Here is a 22140-nt window from a genome sequence, read left to right as displayed (position 1 = left end):
TACAGGAGACACTCCAGATGGCGCCACCTCAGAGGAGACAAGCCTACTTTTTCTGTAGGAATTTATGAGTGACACATGTCTCCTACTTTTTTGAGAAAAGTAGGGAGAGACATGTGTCAGGCTACTTTTCTAGAAGGAGGGAGAGGTTTACACGTGTCCCCTGCAGGAGACACACTTCAAGTGGTGCCACCTCAGAGGAGACAAACTCCACTTTTTCTAGACAGGACAACCTATGACACTTGGCATCTCCTGGTAATCTTGGATTGACACATGGCGCAGAATGGATAGGGTGACACATGGCAGATAAAATGGGATGACATGTGGCGGCTTCTTAAGGTAGCCCCACACTGACACTTGGCATGGAAATGGGAGGAGAGAGAAAAGACAAGTGGCACCAATCCAGAGGACAAGGCTCCTATATTTTTGGGTTTTTCAAAATTCAAATTTTTAAAAGGAAAGCTTGTGTGACACCACCTCAGTGTGGGTCCCACATTGCTTCTTTATTGAAATAAGGATAAAACCACAACTTCTTTTTGGAATTTTCATAAAATCTGGACTAATGGGCAAAACAGGAATTTTGGAAAGAGTTGGCCCTTGTAGGGCGATTTTGTAAAAGAAAGATATTTGAAATTGTCAAAAAGGGCAAAATCTGAGGTGAAGTGACTGAAATCCATATTGAAAACTATCCAAATGGTTTTCCTGAGGAAATATTTTGAAATTCAGAGTCCTGGGGGTAAAATGGGAAAAATTGATAATTTTGAAGACCTAGGGTTTTGAAATCAATTTTGAAAAGAGTTGAAATTCTAATCTGGATTGAAAATTTTGAAATCAAGAGTTTTGGACCTCGAAATGACATGCTGTGCAGTGCAGTGATATGAAATGCTCATGCAATGATATGCAATGTCATGTCTTATGCAATATAATCTTGAATCAAGACTTGGAGATGTCTGTCTCCTGTCAGGAGTAAAATCTTGAACATCTGAGATAAAAATAGAGAAAATTTGAGAGTTGCAGATGAAATTTGGACTTTTGCAAGGTCCGAGCTCAGAAAATGACCATTTTGCCCTCCAGCGATTTCAGAGGCTGGATGATGATGTTTGGTGGAGATGTCGGGGAGGTGAGTGAAAATTTGGGGTGTTTACAAAAATGCAAATGCAAAAGCATGTAAATCGGGTAAATACCCGTGGTGAGTAAGTGATGCAAGCGCATCATATGTTGTTTACTTTTTTGCATGCAACACTTTCTTGCTCACACACTCACTTAGTTGTGGATATCTAGGATTATTTTGCTGGAGTTTGGAGATCATGTTGAGCATGATTTGAATGTATGGGAATAGAAGTGCCCTTATTTTTGTAGTTCGAATTTCATGCTAGTCATGGTAGTAGTTAGCGAGATATTGAAGTGTGTTTGTTGTAGGTACATTGTAAACACCCCAAATTTTTACCCTTATCCAGTGTTTACATTTTATGTATCTTGCAAATATCATTGCATGCATTCGACATATCATTCCATTGCATTGCATAGCATTGCATCTCATTATCGAGATTCATAACTCTTGTTTTCAAAATATTAATCTAGATTCGAGTTTTTAAAACTCTTCTTTCGAAATCAATCTCAAAACCTGGGTTTTAAGTCGATGATTCTGCCATTTGCCAACCCCCAGGATCTTATATTTTGAAATGTTTTTCTCAGAAAACAATTTGGATTCATTTTAAACTCAATTTCAATCAATTTCAATTCTTAGATAAGACCCATTTAGGTGGTGTCGCTTCTGGATTCCTGTATTTATCAAAAATCTCAAAATTTTCAGAGTCCTAGTTGGATCAGGACTTTGTATTTTCATCTTTTTGAACATTTTTAAAACTTTATTCTGATTTTAAACCAGATGTAGTCATATCCTTGTCTATTCTTGGCCAAAATTTTAGAATCTCAGTCCAATCAGAACTCTTTTTCCAGAATTCTAGTTGGATCAGGACTCTTTTTCCAGAGTTCTAGTCGGATCAAAACTCTATTTTTTACTACCCTGATCACCTGTTTTTGAGAAAACTTATCAAAACCCTTTATTTTGGGCCAAAATTCTAGAGTCTCAGTCGAATTAGGACTCTTTCTCAGAGTCCTAATTGAATCATGACTCTATTCTGATTTCATCCGTTACTCCTGTTCTTTACTTGTTTTCAAAACCTTCTCATCTGATTTTCAAAATCTTCCATTTTAGTCAAAATTCTAGAATTCTAACCGAATTAGGACTCTTTCTCGGAGTCCTAATTGAATCAGGACCCTACCTTTTGTTGGTATTTTGCCTACTTTTAATCAAATCTTTTTAAAATCTTTCAAAATGAGTCAAAAACTCAGAGTTTTGGTTGACCCAAAACTCTGTTTAAAGAGTCTCAGTTCGATCAGGACTCTGACCCTGATTTCAATTTTGAGAGAATCTTTCAAAAATCCTTCTATCTATCTCTTCAGGAATCAAAATTGTTATACCTTTATCACGAAATTTTAAAATTGTGAGGTTTTATCCCAGAGTCCTGATCAAATCATGACTCTATCCCAGAATCTTGATCGAATCAGGACTCTATCCAAAGTTTGTTTTCGCACTTCATTTTCACTGGTTTTCAAAAGCTTTGTTTAAATCTCATCACTTACTTCTCAGAAAACCAAAAAATTTCAGAATCCTAGTCGAATTAGGACTCTTCTTCAGAGTCCTAATCAGATCAGGACTCTGAACCAAGCTTCAATTCTATCTTATTTTCACTTGTTTTTCAAAATCCTCTCATTCGTTTTCTCAGAAAATCCAAGATTCTAAGAGTCCTACTTTAATTAAGACTCTATCCCAAGAGTCCCAATTGAATTAGAACTTTGTTCTGATTTCAATATTTGTTATTGTTTTCACAAGTTCTTTCATTTGTTTTTCAGAAAATACCTAAAAAATCTAGAGTTTGAGTCTGATCAGGACTTTGTCCCAGAGTCCTAATCCTGTCAGGAGTCTATTCTAAAGTTTGTTTTTACTTCCATTTTCATTCTTTTTCATTTGTTTTCCAAAAATTAGGTCATCTTGCAGAGTCCAGTTAATTCAAGACTTTATTTCGGAGCTTCAGTTGAGTTAGGACTCTAATCCTGACTGCATTTTTTAACTTGTTTTTACTAATTCTGATGAAATCTTTCAAAAACTTTTTCATTTGGCCTTCAAAATTCTAAAAATCTCAGAGTCCTAAAGTTTCAGGACTCTAGCTCAGAGTTCCAGTTCGATTAGGACTCTATTTTCAAGCCTTTAAATTTTATTTATTGATTTTAACCCCTTTTCAAAGTTATTTTCAGTCTTTATTTCAAATTTTCAAAACTTTGATGTGGGGCTCACTCAGTTGGCACCATATCCAGAGGAGTTCTGACTCAATCAAGACTCTGTACCATTTCAAAACTTTCAATCTCAAAGTCTACTTTTGAATATCTTTTGAAAAACATCTCATTTTCAAGTTTTAAAATCGTTTTTGAAAATTCAAGTGGGGCCCACTCGAGGTGGCGCCACATTTGCGAAATTCAGGGTTAGTTAGTGTCCTAGCTAGGTTAGAAGAGTCAAAAGTGATTTTAAAACTCCATCTTTGTTTTTCAACAGTTTTTAAAGCTTTTAAATTCGAGCTTTTAAAAAAAACCAAATGTGGGTCTGCCTAGGTGGCACCACATTTGGAATTTCTTTTTATTAATTAAGTTAATTAAGTCAATTAGGGTTAGATAGAGTCCCACCTAGGCTAGAATTTTCCAAAAAATCATTTTCCTCATTATTAGATTAATTGGAAAGAGTTCTAAAAAAATAAAACTCCTTAATTAACCCTAATTAAGGAGGTTTTGAAAAACTATAAAAAAGGGCTCTTTAGAGGGGTTAAGGAGGCTCTCTTCTCCCCCAATTTCGTGGTCTTTCTCTCTCCTCTCTACAACCCTCTCCTTCCTCTTTGCAGCTGCATCCATCCAAGGTATGTTTTTTAAATTTTTTTATGCTTTTATTAATTTTTTCCCCTTATTTTACCATGATTTCACCATGGGAGTCTTTTGTTTCATGGATTTAACCATGGAATCTATCCAAGAACCTCAAGTTTGGTCTAAAAAGATGATCTAACCTTGTTTAGTGTTGTATTTTGAGATTCTAATCCATTAGAATCGTTTACATTATTGTTTTTCATGTTATTAACCAAAGAAACATGAGATTTATTCGTTAAATGGATTAAATCCATGTTTTCAAAGGTGAAAATAATTTCAGCCATGGATTCCTTGTATTTTATTTATTTTTTTATCATATTAATGTTCATTGCATGTGTTCCAACATTAAATTTAATTTCGTTTTGCTGTTATATATTTTTTTATTGTTTTTCATTGTTAAATCATGTTTTTTTAATGTTTTATTGGATTTTCATGTGTTTTGATTCTAGATCTGTAAAAAGTATGTTATTTTGCATTTAAATATTTGTTAAAAATTGTTGATTTTTTTATATGTAATACAGGGATATGACAGTAAGTTCCTGTAAAAAAATTAGACATTTTGGGACTGGAAAACTCTGTTAATAAAATACAAAGTCAAATCGGGTTTTCTGTTGATTAAAATCGTTGTTCAAATTCAAGCATAACTTTCAGATGCGTTATTTCTTTCATCCAATATTTGATTCAAGATCCGTAAAGTGCAATAGATGTGTATTAATGCCTAGTATTTACTGTAATGTTTCTGTATTTTTATATCTCAGTTTACTTTTTTTTCTTTGTCATAAAGTCAGGTCTATGTTTTGAAACTCGTTATGATTTACTAAAACCCTAATTCAACTTGTGTTGATCATAGATCCTTAACCGTAGATCAGATTCATGATATGTAAAAAAAGAAGTTGATTATTTTTCTGTCTACTATCCACTGCTAAAATATAATAAATTTTTAATGATGTCTTCTATTTTTCCCTGTATTTGAAACCGGAAGAGCCTATTTTGATCAATTTTATATTTGTTAAATTTAAGTTCAGATTGCCGGAACGATATCTCCCTAACCAGAGATGATTTTTCCGATCTGTAAAAAGGAGATTCTTTTTTTTTTGTCTATTTTGTCTCTGTAAAATTTTAAAATTTTCCATCGTGAATTGACCCCTGATTTGGGTCTGTAACTGAAACTGGTAAGTGATCGCGGGTAAAAATAGAATATTCTAGGGTTTTAATGCAATTTTTGAATTGGAATAATGTCAAAAATATATTTTTATGATTCCAATTTGATTTTAGGGTGATAACAAGTGCAGGTATCTATTTGTATTAATTTTGGAACCAATTTGATGCTTGGATGAGCCAAATTGCAAAACAGGGTGCCTATAGGATCCCAAAACCCTGCCAAAATCATGATTTTCATGATATTTCTGAATTTTTGTGTATAAGTTCATGGTTTTAGGGTTTTTTCATGTTTAGAATCATGTTAGGACACTTCATGATCGATTTTCTTGTTATTTGATTTTATTTAAATCCTAAATTTAAAGTTTTTACCAAAATATTTTCTGAACCTAACACAACGCTCTGGATGGTAATATGTGCAAAAGAATGGGCCAAGTAGCCTGAACCGTTTGCCATATGCATAAGTATATCTAGGAGGTGATTCCTGACGATCAAAGTAGTCCCATACGACTTCTTCCTCTTGGAGGTTGTCAATCAAGAATCGGTATCGTGCAACTGGAAGAAGCTTTTCGCCATTGTATCTAAATGGACTGGCTCTGGTTGGCACATGCTGGAGGAACCAAGATTGCAATGCATAGGTGCATCGTTCGACTAGAATTGATTCTCCGAGTGTGAAACGGGTCAAACCTCGGTACAAAAAAGCGAGTGTAGCCATGGCTATAGAGAGGTGACTGGTCTGTCGACTTCCCCATCTTCGCAGAAGTTAAACTATCCTGATATCCATGTAATTTTGTCCATCTGGAAAGGGAGACAATCCCACAGTGCATAGGACCATCGCATGTTGGATTCTCTCTTGAGTTGTTCGGGACAAGGAGCTGACTTCTACGAATGCTCCATACTGTCTGTAGATTTCAAGAAAATTCACATATTCATTTCCATTCTCCTTAATCAATGGCCAAGACTTGCGTCCTGTTATGCGGGCTAAAGCGTCTTGGGGGTCCAAACCCTTGACATTAATCAAAAACTGTTGCTCCAATGGTTCTCCTGAATGACCGACTGGCTTGGGCAATCCCATGATTTCTGAAAACTCATTCATCAACAAAGTCATTTCTCCCCATGGGAACTAGAAGGTACAAGTGCTCGGGTTCCACCGCTCTGCCAGTGCATGGATCAAATTGTTGTTGACTATCTGCTTTCCCACTGCGGATGCCAGTTCCAACCCACAATCACTCAAATGGTCCGGAAACAAACGAAAGAAGTTCTTGATCCATGAATAATACCACCGGGGAATGAAGGATCCGGTGCTGAGACTTTGATGTTCGAGAATACTTTGTCGCACCTCATAAGAGATGTGACCCTCAGAAAAGACTGAATCAAGTTGACCGGATGCCATCAGACTGGAAAACATGGAAAATTGGAATAAGACTTGGGAAAATACAAGAATTTTGAAAATAACTCACCTCAGTTTTAAAATGCAGGATAATTCTGAAGAATAGGACTCGCCTGTCGGTACGAGGTTCAACCGTTCCTGACGCCTTTACCAGAGGTAATTGAACCAAGTATCAAAAGTGTGCTTAGCTTTGCTCAACTTGTCTAAATCATGCTCTATTTCCTAAATGCACAAAGAATCAGGCATGTGCTATGAATTTTCTGAAAAAATGCATATTTGAAAACATGATGTTTGCTTCTGAGATTTGAAATACTTGGAAAATTCTTGGAAAAGATGTCACTTGAAAAATCGTGAATCATGGTGAAAGAATATTTCTGAGGAAAATGAAAATTGATTTCTAAAGAATCCAAGTGTTTTGTGAAAATGGATTTTTTAGGAATTTCAAGTAACTTTGGAAAACTTGATTTCTCTGAATTCAAACTTTGAAATTGAATATATAACTTGGAAAATCATGATTTGAACTTGATAAATACTTGAAATACCATTTTAAAGCTCAAAATTTTGAGAAAACCAATTTCTGAGTAAGACTTAGAAAGTTTTAAGAAAATCGATTTCTCTGAATTGGAATTGGAATTTGCACATTGAATGGAATAAATGAATATAGATTTGAAAGATATTTCTTTGAGGAATTGAGAAAATCCTTTTGAGTTTTGAAAAATGCAGTGCATTTTGAAGTTAGCCTAAGAGTGTAGGCTGAATGTGGCTAATACGAAGATCATAAATCTAGCTCTCATTCATATTCTGACTATGGCCACAAATACGAATTCCACCGAGTTTGTCAACTCCCTCAGAGCTTGTGCACGTGTCATTTGTGTAGACCATGGTGGATTTGTAAAAAAATATGCATGAATGATGCATTCATCAGATATTAAAATTTGCAGAATTAAACTATATGCAATGCAAATCCTAATCTAAGCAGAAATTGAAATTCTTATTCCAAAGTTTACATTTAATTTATATCACTAATTGAATTTAAATACAGGAAAATAAAGTCTTCAATATCCATGCAAAACTAGAAAACTTGTTAGTGAAGATATGTTGGCTTTTCTAGATTTATCCAATAATATCAGGAAATTACTGGATTTTGCTAGATATAAGCCTTTTTTCATGATTCCCTGAGATAAACATAATAAAATATGAAATAAAATAGAATAAAAAATGAAAATGAGATTTGAAAATTTGAAATTGGGGTCAAAATGACCAAAATACATCTGCTAGCAAGAGTATGGCCTTGAAATCAGGGTTTTCAGAAAGATATTTTATAAAAATGAGGTTTTAAGATTTAAATGAAGATAAATCAAACATAAAGTAATGTGATATGATCAAAAATAAGAAAATCTAGGTTAGGGATTTCGAAATTGAGGTTAAATGACCAAAATGCCCCCGATAGCAAGACTATGGCCTTGAAATCAAGTAGTTTTCTTAGAGGCAGAAACATGTAGAAGTTCGTCTGCTTTCAGGGATCATGCCAAGAGTTCGATCTTGCATCAGCGCAGTGGTGCCGAGCATACCATTCTGCCAGATATAACTGGGATTCTTTTGTCAATCTTACTCTTTTTCTGGGTCCTCGAGTGTCCAATGATTATCAGAAGTGCTGGAAAATTATTTGTCCCCCTCCTCTCTGTCAAGTTTACTATTAAATCATGTTTTCTTCAATAAAATTCTTTTCATTTTCATTCTATCATGGTTTGACGACCTCGCCTAGGTAACAAAGCACAATTTAGTTGTTTATTTTGCAAAGAATAGCAGTGCAATTGTCGTGATTTCAGCGACGACTCAGTTCCTAGTAATGGGACATCTTTCAAATTGTCTACCAGATATCCAACAAATGATTCCTATTCAAAACCATTTTCAATAGCTAACCCTCAATTTTGCCCTGCAGAGAGCATCTTCATCCTTACATGGTTTAGACGAAGTCCAAAAGGAAAACCACGCCAGTCCAGCTTATCAGTTCTCTGTCAGCCTCAGTACAAGAAATGGCCTCTTCACAATCTGCCGAAAATGGAAGTCAGCAAGCTAATGATGACATCGACCCACAGATGTATTCATTGTTTCAGAGAATGCTAAGCAAGTTATTATCTGAGGAAACAGGGGCTAGTTCAGAAAAACAAAAACCCATAATAAGAATAAGGTCAAGGGCCGGACAGTGAATAAGAATGTAAAGATCACTAAAAGGCAAAGTCGTCATGAAAAAACATCCGATGAGGCAGAATCGGTGGGTGATACTAACGAGGAATATGAAACTCAGCAGGCATTTCAAAAATCTACTCAGGGGCAAGGGTCGGCTCACAAGTTCAAAGATCCGTTCGTCAATGATTCTGACCAACCACAATTCAGAGATGTGGTCAGGATGGTTCAAGATCTGCAAGCTCACGATAAGGGAAAGAAAGTCTTCACCAGTAAAGACTTCTATGATGGTCTAGAAGGGGATGACAGCCTAGAAGATTTCCCCCGCAAATTTGTCAAATTTGATGGGACTGACAATCCCAATGCTCACCTGGCTATGTTCTTTGCAGAATGCAATAGATTCAAGAGAGACAATCGCGCTTTGTTTAGATGTTTTCCTCGCAGTCTAGAGGGCACTGCCGCCAAATGGTATTCAGAGCACCTCAATCCCATTAAGTTGAAGGAATTTGACAAGGTGGTTAATCTTTTCATTGAGCGATTCTTGTTCAATACCGAGGTGCTACCCACCCTGAATCATCTTTACAATCTGAAGCAGAAGGACACTGAAAAGGCCAGAGACTTTATCCACAGATGGAGATCCACCTGTAATCAAATGAAGGATCCGATATCAGAAGGGCATGCGTTGTCAATCATCCTGAATAATTTCTCCTAACCTTTGAGAGACTTGATCTCTACTTCCTCAGCACGATCTTTCATTGAATTGATAGAACGAGCTGAATGGCTTGATATGGGAATAGAGAATGGAGTATATGAAAGTCTCACACTCTCAAAGAGCAATTCAGATACCAAAAAGAATTCAAACTTCACATTCTTCGTGAATGCCCCCGGCAACAGCAATGGCAAAAGCAAAAGGGGTGACAGAAAGAACCACACTGGCGGATCAGGGAGTCTAAATTCCAGCAAAGATGATCATACAGGACAAGAGGACAAAATCAATAAGCAGAATGACAGCCCTCCCGTGAGCATTCAACTAGAATTAAAACCCCAAGGGAGACCAAAGCATGACGGTTGGGGATACAACCTCAATTTTACTCCCTTAGAACAGCCGCTCGAGCAAGTTCTGGAATACATGATAGCCAAAGGAATGGTTAGACTCCCCAAGATAGCGGATTCTTCTGTGATCATGGGAAGATTTAAAGATCAGTTCTGCAAGTTTCATTAGATAATAGGTCATGATACCGAGCATTGTTTCATCTTCAAGAATATCGTTCAAGACTACATTGATAAGAATCTCCTCGTTGAAGATGAAAAGGAGGGCTAGTCATCTTGACTGAGATCTTTCCTCAATCATTCAAGAAGCTGATGACGCTAGCATTTTTTGAAGGGATAATGCAATCCCATTTATCTTTCCTTGATTTGTCATCTTTTCTTCAATGCATTAATAAAATTATCAATTTTCCTCATAAGCTTGTTCTTCTCTGCAAAATGTCTCTTATAAGGAATGACCTCTCTCAAGGTGTCTCTTTAATCAATCAAGAAGCTAGTCGTTTTGTCAATTATCTTCCTTTTATCCAAAATTTGTTTCTTCTATTACACTGAGGCATTTTTTTTTTTGAAAAATTATTCTTACTTCAAAATGTCCTGTATGCAGGCAGGATCAAACAAATCTCTCATTTTGCATGCATGTGCATCCATTTACATCATTTTGCATTCATTTGCATACATTTGCATTTGCATGCATTCATTCGCATTCATTTACATGCATTTGCATCAAATTCATTCTCCTTTAGGTTAAGGGATAAACCTGAGCTACCCATTCAGGATAAGGGATAATCCTGAGACCCTGGCAATCATTCCCATCACCATTCCCAAATATCTCGGGAGTGTCGGTCTCTTTCCAAGAAAAAAGATCAAATTTTAAATACTATGTGATTTTCGAAATCCAGTGCTTATACTGGTTCATTTTCACAATTCAATTTTTACACCAATACATTTCCAAAATCTAGAGCTTGCGCTGGCATATTTTCAAAATCCAATGTCTATAGTGATATATTTTCAAAAACTCGATGCTCGTATTGGTACTCTTTCGAAATCTAGAACTTGTGTTAGTGTCTTGCCCATTGGTCGCATTAGTCGATCTTTTAGGTGCAGTCTTTGTGCTGACCTTCCATTAGAATTCAAGTTCAATATCAATTCTTCCAATTTCCAATTTCCAATTTCCAATTTCCAATTTTCAATTTCCAATTTCCAATTTCCAGTTTCCAATTTCCAATTTCCAATTTCCAATTTCCAATTTCCAATTTCCAATTTCCAATTTCCAATTTCCAATTTCCAATTTCCAATTTTGACCTCCGAGTCACCCAATTCTCTATTTCGACCTTCGGGTCACTCAATTTCCAATTCTGACCTTTGGGTCATTCAAATTCTCAACTTCGACCTTTGGGTCATTCAATTCCTCAAATTTTGATCTTTGATTTCCCATTTTGACCCTTTATGTCATTCGATTCTCAATTTTGACCTTCGGATCATTTAATTCTCAATTTCAACCTTCGGGTCATTCGATTCCCAAATTCAAGCCTTCGGGTTACAATCTTACCAACATCAGTCATTTTCCTACCTTCGGGTTACAACTTTATCAATATCTATCACTTTTCAAGCCTTCGGGTTACAACTTCATCAATGTTAATCAATTTCAAATCATCAAATTCAATCTTTCGGTCAAAATCTTGCTTTCGAGCTGGTCGGTCAACCCAAATTCTGCTTTCGAGCTGGTCGGTCAACCTAAATCCTACTTTCGAGCAGGTCGAACAATTAAATCCTGCTTTCGAGCTGATCGGTCAAATAAATCCTACTTTCGAGTTGGTCGGTGAATCAAATCCTGCTTTTGAGCTGGTCGGTCAATCAAATCCTGCTTTCGAGCTGGTCGGTCAATCAAATCCTGCTTTCGAGCTGGTCGGTCAAACAAATCTTGCTTTCGAGCTGGTCGGTCAATCAAATCCTGCTTTTGAGCTGGCCAGTCAAACAAATATTGCTTTCGAGCTGGTTGGTCAACTCAAATCCTGCTTTCGAGCTGGTTGGTCAACCTAAATCCTGCTTTTGAGCTGGTCAGTCAACAAATCCTGCTTTCGAGCTGGTCAGTCAACCCAAATCCTGCTTTCGAGCTGGTCGGTCAACAAATCCTGCTTTCGAGCTGGTAAGTCAAAACAAAACCCAACTTTCAAGTTGATCTTTTACTAAGTCCTTTCAGGACTTAATTTAGCCATTAATGTGTTAACTCGGATATCAAGCAATCTCTTTCACTAGGGATTCCAAGAACATTTTGTCAATTTGTCATTAAATATTTATTGATTTCAAAACCTTTATTGCACAAAGAATTACCTCAAAATTACCTTTAGTATTACTTCCAAAAGGATAATGTTTTTGCAAAGAAGGATTCAAAATCCAATTTTTTTCTATTGACCAACCAAAGGGATGAAGAATAAATCCTTGATATGGCCAGTAAAGAAAATTCAATGTTGTTGTAAAGCCATAAGTGATTGATATTGATCGAAGCTATGGCACATCTTTAAAGATCATTCTTGTAAAGACAAGGCAGTCGAAATATCCTGGATAGGAAAGAAAAACCACTCAATTCATATCTCCTCCTTCATTTAAGCTGCAATTAAATATCTGCAAAAGGGATCTCTCAATTGTCGTCAAGATGAAGATGAATTATGCGAGTTAGACCCCCGGGGATAAAGAAGATTTGGATCATCTCCAAGATGAAGGAGTTTGTGACGGATCCTTCCAGGGAAAGTTCAGAGCACCGTCAAGATGAAGGCGATTGTGATAAGCCTCCCAACAAACCCTAAAAGATATTTAATTTCAGCTATCATCAAGAGACCACCAGCCAATGAGCCAATATCGTCAATATAATCCCTGAGGCAAAGGAGGATCTGGACATATCCAAGATGAAGGAGTTTGTGACGTACCCTTATAAAAAGAGAAAAAAGCCAGGACATCTCCAAAATGAAGGATGATGTAATAAATTCCTCAGAAACCCAAGAGAGTTCCAATTCTGTCGAGAAAAAAAAGAGGGCAGAAAGACCATTCTAAGAAAAGAATCTCAGGATATCAAACTGCCAAATCTACCAAGAATCTTCTTTAATTTTGTAAAATTCTTTTACCAATGTCCTTTCACCAATCGCTTTCACATTATCAAGAATATCTTCTTTTCTGTTCATATCAAGGAAATTGATAGCTTCCTTGAAGAAAGCCAATCGCAAGCAATTTGAATTTGAATCTTGATTCTACGGAGTTAGCCCAATTGGAGGTAATATATACTTTGGGTAGAAAAGAGGAAATATTTTCATACCAATATACATCAATTTTAAATATTTTGAATCAATAAACAATTTTTAACATTTTGGCAATATTTTCGTGTTGTTCCGACATAAAGTGAAGAGTTCGATGTCCATTTTGACACATCCTGGTATCACCTTTTGCCTCCTTGAGAGGATAGCCTTTGTCATCTTTTGCATTGTTGAAAGAATCGCCTTGTTCCTTTGGATCTCCTTTGTCATCTTTCGCATTGTCGAAAGAATTGCCTTGCTCCTTTGGATCGCCTTGTCATCTTTCATGTTGTTGAAAGAATCGTCTTGTTCCTTTGGATCGCTTTTATCATCTTTCGTGTTGTCGAAAGGATTCATCTTTCGCATTGTCCAAAGAATCGCCTTGCTCCTTTGGATCATCTTATTCATCTTTTGCATTGTCAAAAGAATTGCCTTGCTCCTTTGGATCGTCTTATTCATCTTTCGCGTTGATGAAAGAATCGCCTTGTTCCTTTGGATCGCCTTTGTCATCTTCCGTGTTGTCGAAAGGATTCATCTTTCGCATTGTCGAAAGAATCGCCTTGCTCCTTTGGATCGTCTTATTCATCTTTCGCGTTGTCGAAAGAATCGCCTTGTTCCTTTGGATCGCCTTTGTCATCTTTCGCATTGTCGAAAGGATTCATCTTTCACGTTGTCGAAAGAATCGCCTTGCTCCTTTGGATTGTCTTATTCATCTTTCGCATTGTTGAAAGAATCGCCTTGTTCCTTTGGATTGCCTTTGTCATCTTTCGCGTTGTCGAAAGGATTCATCTTTCGCGTTGTCAAAATAATCGCCTTGCTCTTTTGGATCACCTTATTCATCTTTTGCGTTGTCAAAAAAATTGCCTTGTTTCTTTGGATCGCCTTTGTTATCTTTTGCGTTGTTGAAAGAATTCATCTTTCTCGTTGTCGAAAGAATCACCTTGTTCCTTTGGATCGCCTTTGTCATCTTTCGCAATGTCAAAAGCATCGCCTTGCTCCTTTGGATCGCCTTTGTCATCTTTCACGTTGTCGAAAGAATTCATCTTTCGCATTGTCGAAAGAGTTGCCTTATTCTTCTTCAAAAAAGTTGTCTTATTCGCCATCCAACTTGCATTTTCTATCTTCCCGTTCAGGTTAAGGGTTAAACCTGATTTTTCTGCAAAAGGTCATCTGTTTTAAAAGCCATTTAGTCTTAGTAATGAGATGTCCAAGATCAATCCCTTTTCAAGCTTTAGGGAACCCCCTTTCTTCCTTTTGCAAACTCCTCTCGAATTTATTGTGCAAAATTTGAAGGTCCCATCATGGTTTCTTCACTTGAGGATTCTGTTTATCGTCCCCTTTCAGGTTAAGGGTTAAGCCTAAGCCTCATTTTTTCATGAGGTATTGTCCCCTTTCAGGTTAAGGGTTAAGCCTGAGCCTCGTTTTTCCATGAGGTATCATCCCCTTTCAGGTTAAGGGTTAAGCCTGAACTTCTTTTTTTCATGAGGTATCATCCCCTTTCAGGTTAAGGGTTAAGCCTGAACCTCGTTTTTCTATGAGATATCGTCCCCTTTCAGGTTAAGGGTTAAGCCTGAACCTTGTTTTTCCATGAGGTATCATTCCCGATCAGGTTAAGGGTCAAGCCTGAGCCTCATTCTTCTACGAGGTATTTTCCCGTCCCATCCAGGTTAAGGGCTAAGCCTCAGCCTCATTTCGATGAGGTAAATCTTCTTCTTTATTCTCCATTCTATATCTACCATTTTCCATCATCCGAGCTTATTCCTTTATACCCGGCCAGATTCTCCTAACTGGGGCATTTTTTTTTATATAGCCCAAATTTGGTGTGTTTTTCTTTGCCACTAAGCTCGGCCCTAAACCGGCTTAGTAGCAAAGAGGGGCACCTGTAAACACCCAAAATTTTTACCCTCATCCAGTGTTTAAATTTTATGTATCATTGCAAATATCATTGCATGCATTCGACATATTATTTCATTGCATTGCATGTCATTGCATCTCATTATCGAGATCCAGAACTCTTGTTTTCAAAATATTAATCTAGATTTGAGTTTTTAAAACTCTTCTTTCGAAATCAATCTCACAAACCTAAATTTTAAGTCGATGATTCTGCCATTTGCCAACCCCCAGGATCTTATATTTTGAAATATTTTTCTCAGAAAACAATCTGGATTCGTTTTAAACTCAATTTCAATCAATTTCAATTCTTAAATGAGACCCATTTAGGTGGTGTCGCTTCTGGATTCCTTTATTTATCAAAAATCTCAAACTTTTCAGAGTCCTAGTTGGATCAAGACTCTGTATTTTCATCTTTTTGAACATTTTTAAAACTCCATTCTAATTTTGAACCAGATGTAGTCATATCCTTGTCCAATCTTGGCCAAAATTTTAGAATCTCAGTCCAATCAGGACTCTTTTTCCAGAATCCTAGTTGGATCAGGACTCTTTTTCTAGAGTCCTAGTCGGATCAAAACTCAATTTTTTACTACTCTGTTCACCTGTTTTTGAGAAAACTTATCAAAACCCTTTATTTTTGGCCAAAATTCTAGAGTCTCAATCGAATTAGGACTCTTTCTCAGAGTCTTAATTGAATCAGGACTCTATTCTGCTTTCATCTGTTACTTATGTTCTTCACTTGCTTTCAAAACCTTCTTATCTGATTTTCAAAATCTTCCATTTTAGCAAAAATTCTAGAGTTCTAACCGGATTAGGACTCTTTCTCGGAGTCCTAATCGAATCAAAACTCTATCTTTCGTTGGTATTCTGCCTAATTTTAATCAAATCTTTTTAAAATCTTTCAAACCGAGTCAAAAACTCAGAGTTTTGGTTGATCCAGGACTCTGTTTAAAGAGTCTCAGTTGGATTAGGACTCTGACCCTGATTTCAATTTTGAGAGAATCTTTCAAAAATCCTTCTATTTATCTCTTCAGGAATCAAAATTGTTATACCTTTATCATAGAATTTCAAAATTGTGAGGTTTTATCCCAGAGTCCTGATCAAATCAGGACTATATCCCAAGTTTGTTTTCGCACTTCATTTTCACTGGTTTTCAAAAGCTTTGTTTAAATCTCATCACTTGCTTCTCAGAAAACCAAAAAATTTCAGAGTCCAAGTCGAATTAGGACTCTTCTTTAGAGTTCTAATCAGATCAGGACTCTGAACCAAGCTTCAATTCTATCTTGTTTTCACTTGTTTTTCAAAATCCTCTCATTCGTTTTCTCAGAAAATCCAAGATTCTAAGAGTCCTACTTCAATTAGGACTTTATCCCAAGAGTCCCAGTTGGATTAGAACTCTGTTCTGATTTCAATATTTGTTATTGTTTTCACTGTTTTCACAAGTTCTTTCATTTGTTTTTCAAAAAATACCAAAAAAATCTAGAGTTTTAGTCTGATCAGGACTTTGTCCAGAGTCCTAATCCTGTCAGGAGTCTGTTCTAAAGTTTGTTTTTACTTCCATTTTCATTCTTTTTCATTTGTTTTTCAAAAATTAGGTCATCTTGCAGAGTCCAGTTAATTCAAGACTCTATTTCAGAGCTTCAGTTGAGTTAGGACTCTAACCCTGACTGCATTTTTTAACTTGTTTTTACCGATTCTGATGAAATCTTTCAAAAACTTTTTCATTTGACCTTCAAAATTCTAAAAATCTCAGAGTCCTAAAGTTTCAAAACTCTAGCCCAGAGTTCCAGTTCGATTAGGATTCTATTTTCAAGCCTTTAAATTTTATTTATTGATTTTAACCCCTTTTCAAAGCTATTTTCAGCCTTTATTTCAAATTTTCAAAACTTTGATGTGGGGCCCACTCAGTTGGCGCCATATCCAGAGGAGTTCTGACTCAATCAAGACTCTGTACCATTTCAGAACTTTCAATCTCAAAGTCTACTTTTGAATATCTTTTGAAAAATATCTCATTTTCAAGTTTTAAAATCATTTTTGAAAATTCAAGTGGGGCCCACTCGAGGTGGCACCACATTTGCGAAAGTCAGGGTTAGACTAGGGTTAGTGTCCTAGCTAGGTTATAAGAGTCAAAAGTGATTTTAAAACTTCATCTTTGCTTTTCAATAGTTTTTAAAGTTTTTAAAGCTTTTAAATTCGAGTTTTTAAAAAAAAAACAAATGTGGGCACGCCTAGGTGGCACCACATTTGGAATTTCTATTTATTAATTAAGTTAATTAAGTCAATTAGGGTTAGATAGAGTCCCACCTAGGCTAAAATTTTCCAAAAAATAATTTTCCTCTTTATTAGATTAATTGGAAAGAGCTCTAAAAAAATAAAACTCCTTAATTAACCCTAATTAAGGAGGTTTTGAAAAACTATAAAAAAGGGCTCTTTAGAGGGGTTAAGGAGGCTCTCTTCTCCCCCAATTTCGTGGCCTCTCTCTCTCTCCTCTCTACATCCCTCTCCTTCTTCCTTGCAGCTGCATCCATCCAAGGTATGTTTTTTAAATTTTTTTATGCTTTTATTAATTTTTTTCCTTATTTTACCATGATTTCACCATGAGAGTCTTTTGTTTCATGGATTTAACCATGGAATCCATCCAAGAACCTCAAGATGATGTAACCTTGTTTAGTGCTAAATTTTGAGATTCTAATCCATTAGAATCGTTTACATTATCGTTTTTCATGTTCTTAACCAAAGAAACATGAGATTTATCCGTTAAATGGATTAAATCCATGTTTTCAAAGGTGAAAATAATTTCAGCCATGGATTCCCGGTGTTTTATTTATTTATTTTATCATATTAATGTTCATTGTATGTGTTCCAACATTAAATTTAATTTTGTTTTGCTGTTATATGTTTTTTTATTGTTTTTCATTGTTAAATCATGTTTTTTTAATGTTTTATTGGATTTTCATGTGTTTTGATTCTAGATCTGTAAAAAGTATGCTATTTTGCATTTAAATATTTGTTAGAAAATGCTGATTTTTTTATATGTGATACATGGATATGTCATTAAGCTCCTGTAAAAAAATCAGACGTTTTGGAAATCAGGAACTCTGTTAATAAAATACAAAGTCAAATTGGGTTTTTTGTTAATTAAAATCTTTGTTCAAATTCAAGCATAACTTGCAGATGCATTATTTCTGTCATCCAATATATGATGCAAGATCCGTAATGTGAAGTAGATGCATGTTAATGCCTAGTATTTACTGTAATGTTTCTGTATTTTTTTATCTCAGTTTATTATTTTTTCTCTGTCATAAAGTCAGGTCTAGGTTTTGAAACTTGTTATGATTTACTAAAACCCTAATTCAACTTGTGTTGATCATAGATCCTTAACCGTAGATCTGATTCATGATCTGTAAAATGTAAAGTTGATTATTTTTCTGTCTAATATCCACTTCTAAAATATCATAAATTTTTTATGAGGTCTTCTATTTTTCTCTGTATTTGCAACCGGAAGGGCCTATTTTGATTAATTTTATATTTGTTAAATTTAAGTTCAGATTGTCGGAACGATATCTCTGTAACCAGAGATGCTTTTTCTGATATGTAAAATGAATATTGTTTGTTTTTCTGTCTAGTGTGTCTCTGTAAAATTTTAAAAATTTCCATTTTGAATTGACCCCTGATTCGGGTCTGTAACTGAAACTGGTAAGTGATCGCGGGTAAAAATAGCATATTCTAGGGTTTTAATGCAATTTTTGAATTGAAATAATTTCAAAAATATATTTTTATGATTCCAATTTGATTTTAGAGTGATAACAAGTGCAGGTGCCGATTTATATCAATTTTGGAACCCATTTGATGCTTGGATGAGCCAAATTGCAAAACAGGGTGCCCACAGGATCCCGAAACCCTGCCAAAATCATGATTTTCATGATATTTCTGAATTTTTGTGTATAAGTTTATATTTTTAGGGTTTTTTCATGTTTAGAATCATGTTAGGACACTTCATGGTCGATTTTCTTGTTATTTGATTTTATTTAAATCCTAAACCCAAAGTTTTTAAGAAAATGTTTTCTGAAAAACCCTGATTTCAAGGCCATAGTCTTGCTATCGGGAGCATTTTGGTCATTTGACCTCAATTTCGAAATCCCTAACCTAGATTTTATTATTTTTTATCATATCACATCACTTTATGTTTGATTTATCTTCATTTAAATCCCAAAACCTCATTTTTACAAAATATCTTTCTGAAAACCCTGATTTCAAGGCCATAGTCTTGCTAGTAGGGGTATTTTGGTCATTTTGACCCCAATTTCGAATTTTCAAATCTCATTTTCATTATTTCTTCTATTTTATTTCATATTTCATTATGTTTATCTCAAGGAATCATGGAAAAAGGCTTATATCTAGCAAAATCCAGTAATTTCCAGATATTACTGGATAAATCTAGAAAAGCTAACATATATTCACTAACAAGTTTTCTAGTTTTATAGAGATATTGAAGACTTTATTTTCCTGTTTTTAAATTCAATCAGTGATGTAAATTAAATGTAAACTTTGGAATAAGAATTTCAATTTCTGCTTAGATTAGGATTTGCATTGCATATAGTTTAATTCTGCAAATTTTAATATCTGATGAATGCATCATTCATGCATATTTTTTTACAAATCCACCATGGTCTACACAAATGACACATGCACAAGCTCTGAGGGAGTTGACAAACTCGGTGGAATTCGTATTTGTGGCCATAGTCAGAATATGAATGAGAGCTAGATTTATGATCTTCGTATTAGCCACATTCAGCCTACACTCTTAGGCTAACTTCAAAATGCACTGCATTTTTCAAAACTCAAAAGGATTTTCTCAATTCCTCAAAGAAATATCTTTCAAATCTATATTCATTTATTCCATTCAATGTGCAAATTCCAATTCCAATTCAGAGAAATCGATTTTCTTAAAACTTTCTAAGTCTTACTCAGAAATTGGTTTTCTCAAAATTTTGAGCTTTAAAATGGTATTTCAAGTATTTATCAAGTTCAAATCATGATTTTCCAAGTTATATATTCAATTTCAAAGTTTGAATTCAGAGAAATCAAGTTTTCCAAAGTTACTTGAAATTCCTAAAAAATTCATTTTCACAAAACACTTGGATTCTTTAGAAATCAATTTTCATTTTCCTCAGAAATATTCTTTCACCATGATTCACGATTTTTCAAGTGACATCTTTTCCAAGAATTTTCCAAGTATTTCAAATCTCAGAAGCAAACATCATGTTTTCAAATATGCATTTTTTCAGAAAATTCATAGCACATGCCTGATTCTTTGTGCATTTAGGAAATAGAGCATGATTTAGACAAGTTGAGCAAAGCTAAGCACACTTTTGATACTTGGTTCAATTACCTCTGGTAAAGGCGTCAGGAACGGTTGAACCTCGTACCGACAGGCGAGTCCTATTCTTCAGAATTATCCTGCATTTTAAAACTGAGGTGAGTTATTTTCAAAATCTTTTTCAATGGTCAGTTTGACTTGCAAAAATAAAATTTTGCGATGATAACATACATATTTGACATTATTGTGATATGAATGATTAAATGTATTGCAATGTTTGATATGACTATCCATGCTTGCATGAAGTTATTTTTTATTTGATTATGTATTCCATATAAAATTGTATCATGAAAATATGCTTAAATTGAATGTATCATATTTGTGAATGTGATTTCATATTTCTAAATATCCTTGTGATGTGTGTAAATATGATGTGATGGTGTTACACACAAAAATATTGTAATATATACCACATCACTTTCTCATATACACCATCTATTTTAACATTATATCTTGCATATCATGTTACATTTCATGCATACTTAGCATGTACATGCACAGTTCATGCATAGTTATAAAACTGATTCATGTAGGACCTTTAAATCTTTATATTTCATGCATATATCATGTCTATGCTAAGATCAAGAGTTATGTAACTTATTCAAATTATATTTTTGTTTGTTAGAATATGGTTCGTAGAGGTCACAGTGGTCGAGCACCCAGTGCTCGAGGACCAAGTGGAGGTCGTGGGACAACATTAGGTAGATGTCTTTGTGTTATATTTAAATATAGGCATTCATTATGTTATTACTTATATATTAATATAAAAATTGTTACTTGTTAATCGTCTTTATAGGATCCCAACTCAGTGATAGTCAGTCTCAGCCTTCATCTTCATGTAATGCTTCGTTAGATATATCATTTAAATAATTGTATACTTGATTAGTTTAAATATGCATTATGTGAATTTATAACTCATTGTTCTATAAATGATATTTTGCCAGACGTTGGGTCTTCTCTGTCTAACACACGATGACTCATTGAAATAGTGTATATCGATAGTTGATTGTTAATATGTACCAATTCATATACAACACGTGGTTCAAGCCACAAGAAGTGATTCAAGAAATTAGGAAGTCATTAGTTCAGCATCTTCCAGGACCGGTCGCTCAATGGAAAGAGTACTCGAATGAGGTGTTGGACAGATTATGATCCTCATTCATGGTATATAATCGTTTATCATAGCTAATGTGTTTTATATTTAATTTTTTTTTATAGTCATGTGTACTAACTTTCTAAAATTATTTATCGGCTTTGAATCGCTTCGCGACTGCGAAGGAGTAGCAGGACGCGAGGCTAGTGTGGCAGAAGATGGTTGTCAGTCGATTTGTTGACATGCTTCACAATATGAAGACTGCAACAATAAAAGCAGCTGGTGGGATAGATGATCCACTGCAATGGAAGGGCCATGACCCTTCTACTATCAGGTCAGATTATTGGGATATAATGTGCGATAAGTGGGTGAGCCATAAATTTTGAAACCGCTTAGCAAAGGCTGTACAAAACTGAGCAAAGATGCCTGATACCCATCTACACATAGGTGGTTCTAGGACTTTTGGGAGCTACTAGAAAAAAATGGTAACTCATCAATATATATATATATATATATATTATCAAATTTATAAGTATTTCTGCATACTTTCTAATTGATTTTTTTATTATTTAACCTTGCAGAAAGCCGAAAAGGGAGGCATTGTGCCTTACAAAGATGTGTTTGTTGAAACACATAAATGTAAGAGCATGGGAGAGTTCGTATCAGAGAAGGCGAGAGCGACAATGGTATATATTTATTGTATTAATAAATATAGTAATATACAAGTTACCATGAATTACAT

Source organism: Nuphar pumila, chromosome 9 (assembly GCF_984573655.1).
Source record: "Nuphar pumila chromosome 9, dmNupPumi1.hap1.1, whole genome shotgun sequence".
In the NCBI taxonomy this organism is placed as follows: Eukaryota; Viridiplantae; Streptophyta; class Magnoliopsida; order Nymphaeales; family Nymphaeaceae; genus Nuphar; species Nuphar pumila.
This window is presented reverse-complemented; position numbering follows the sequence as displayed.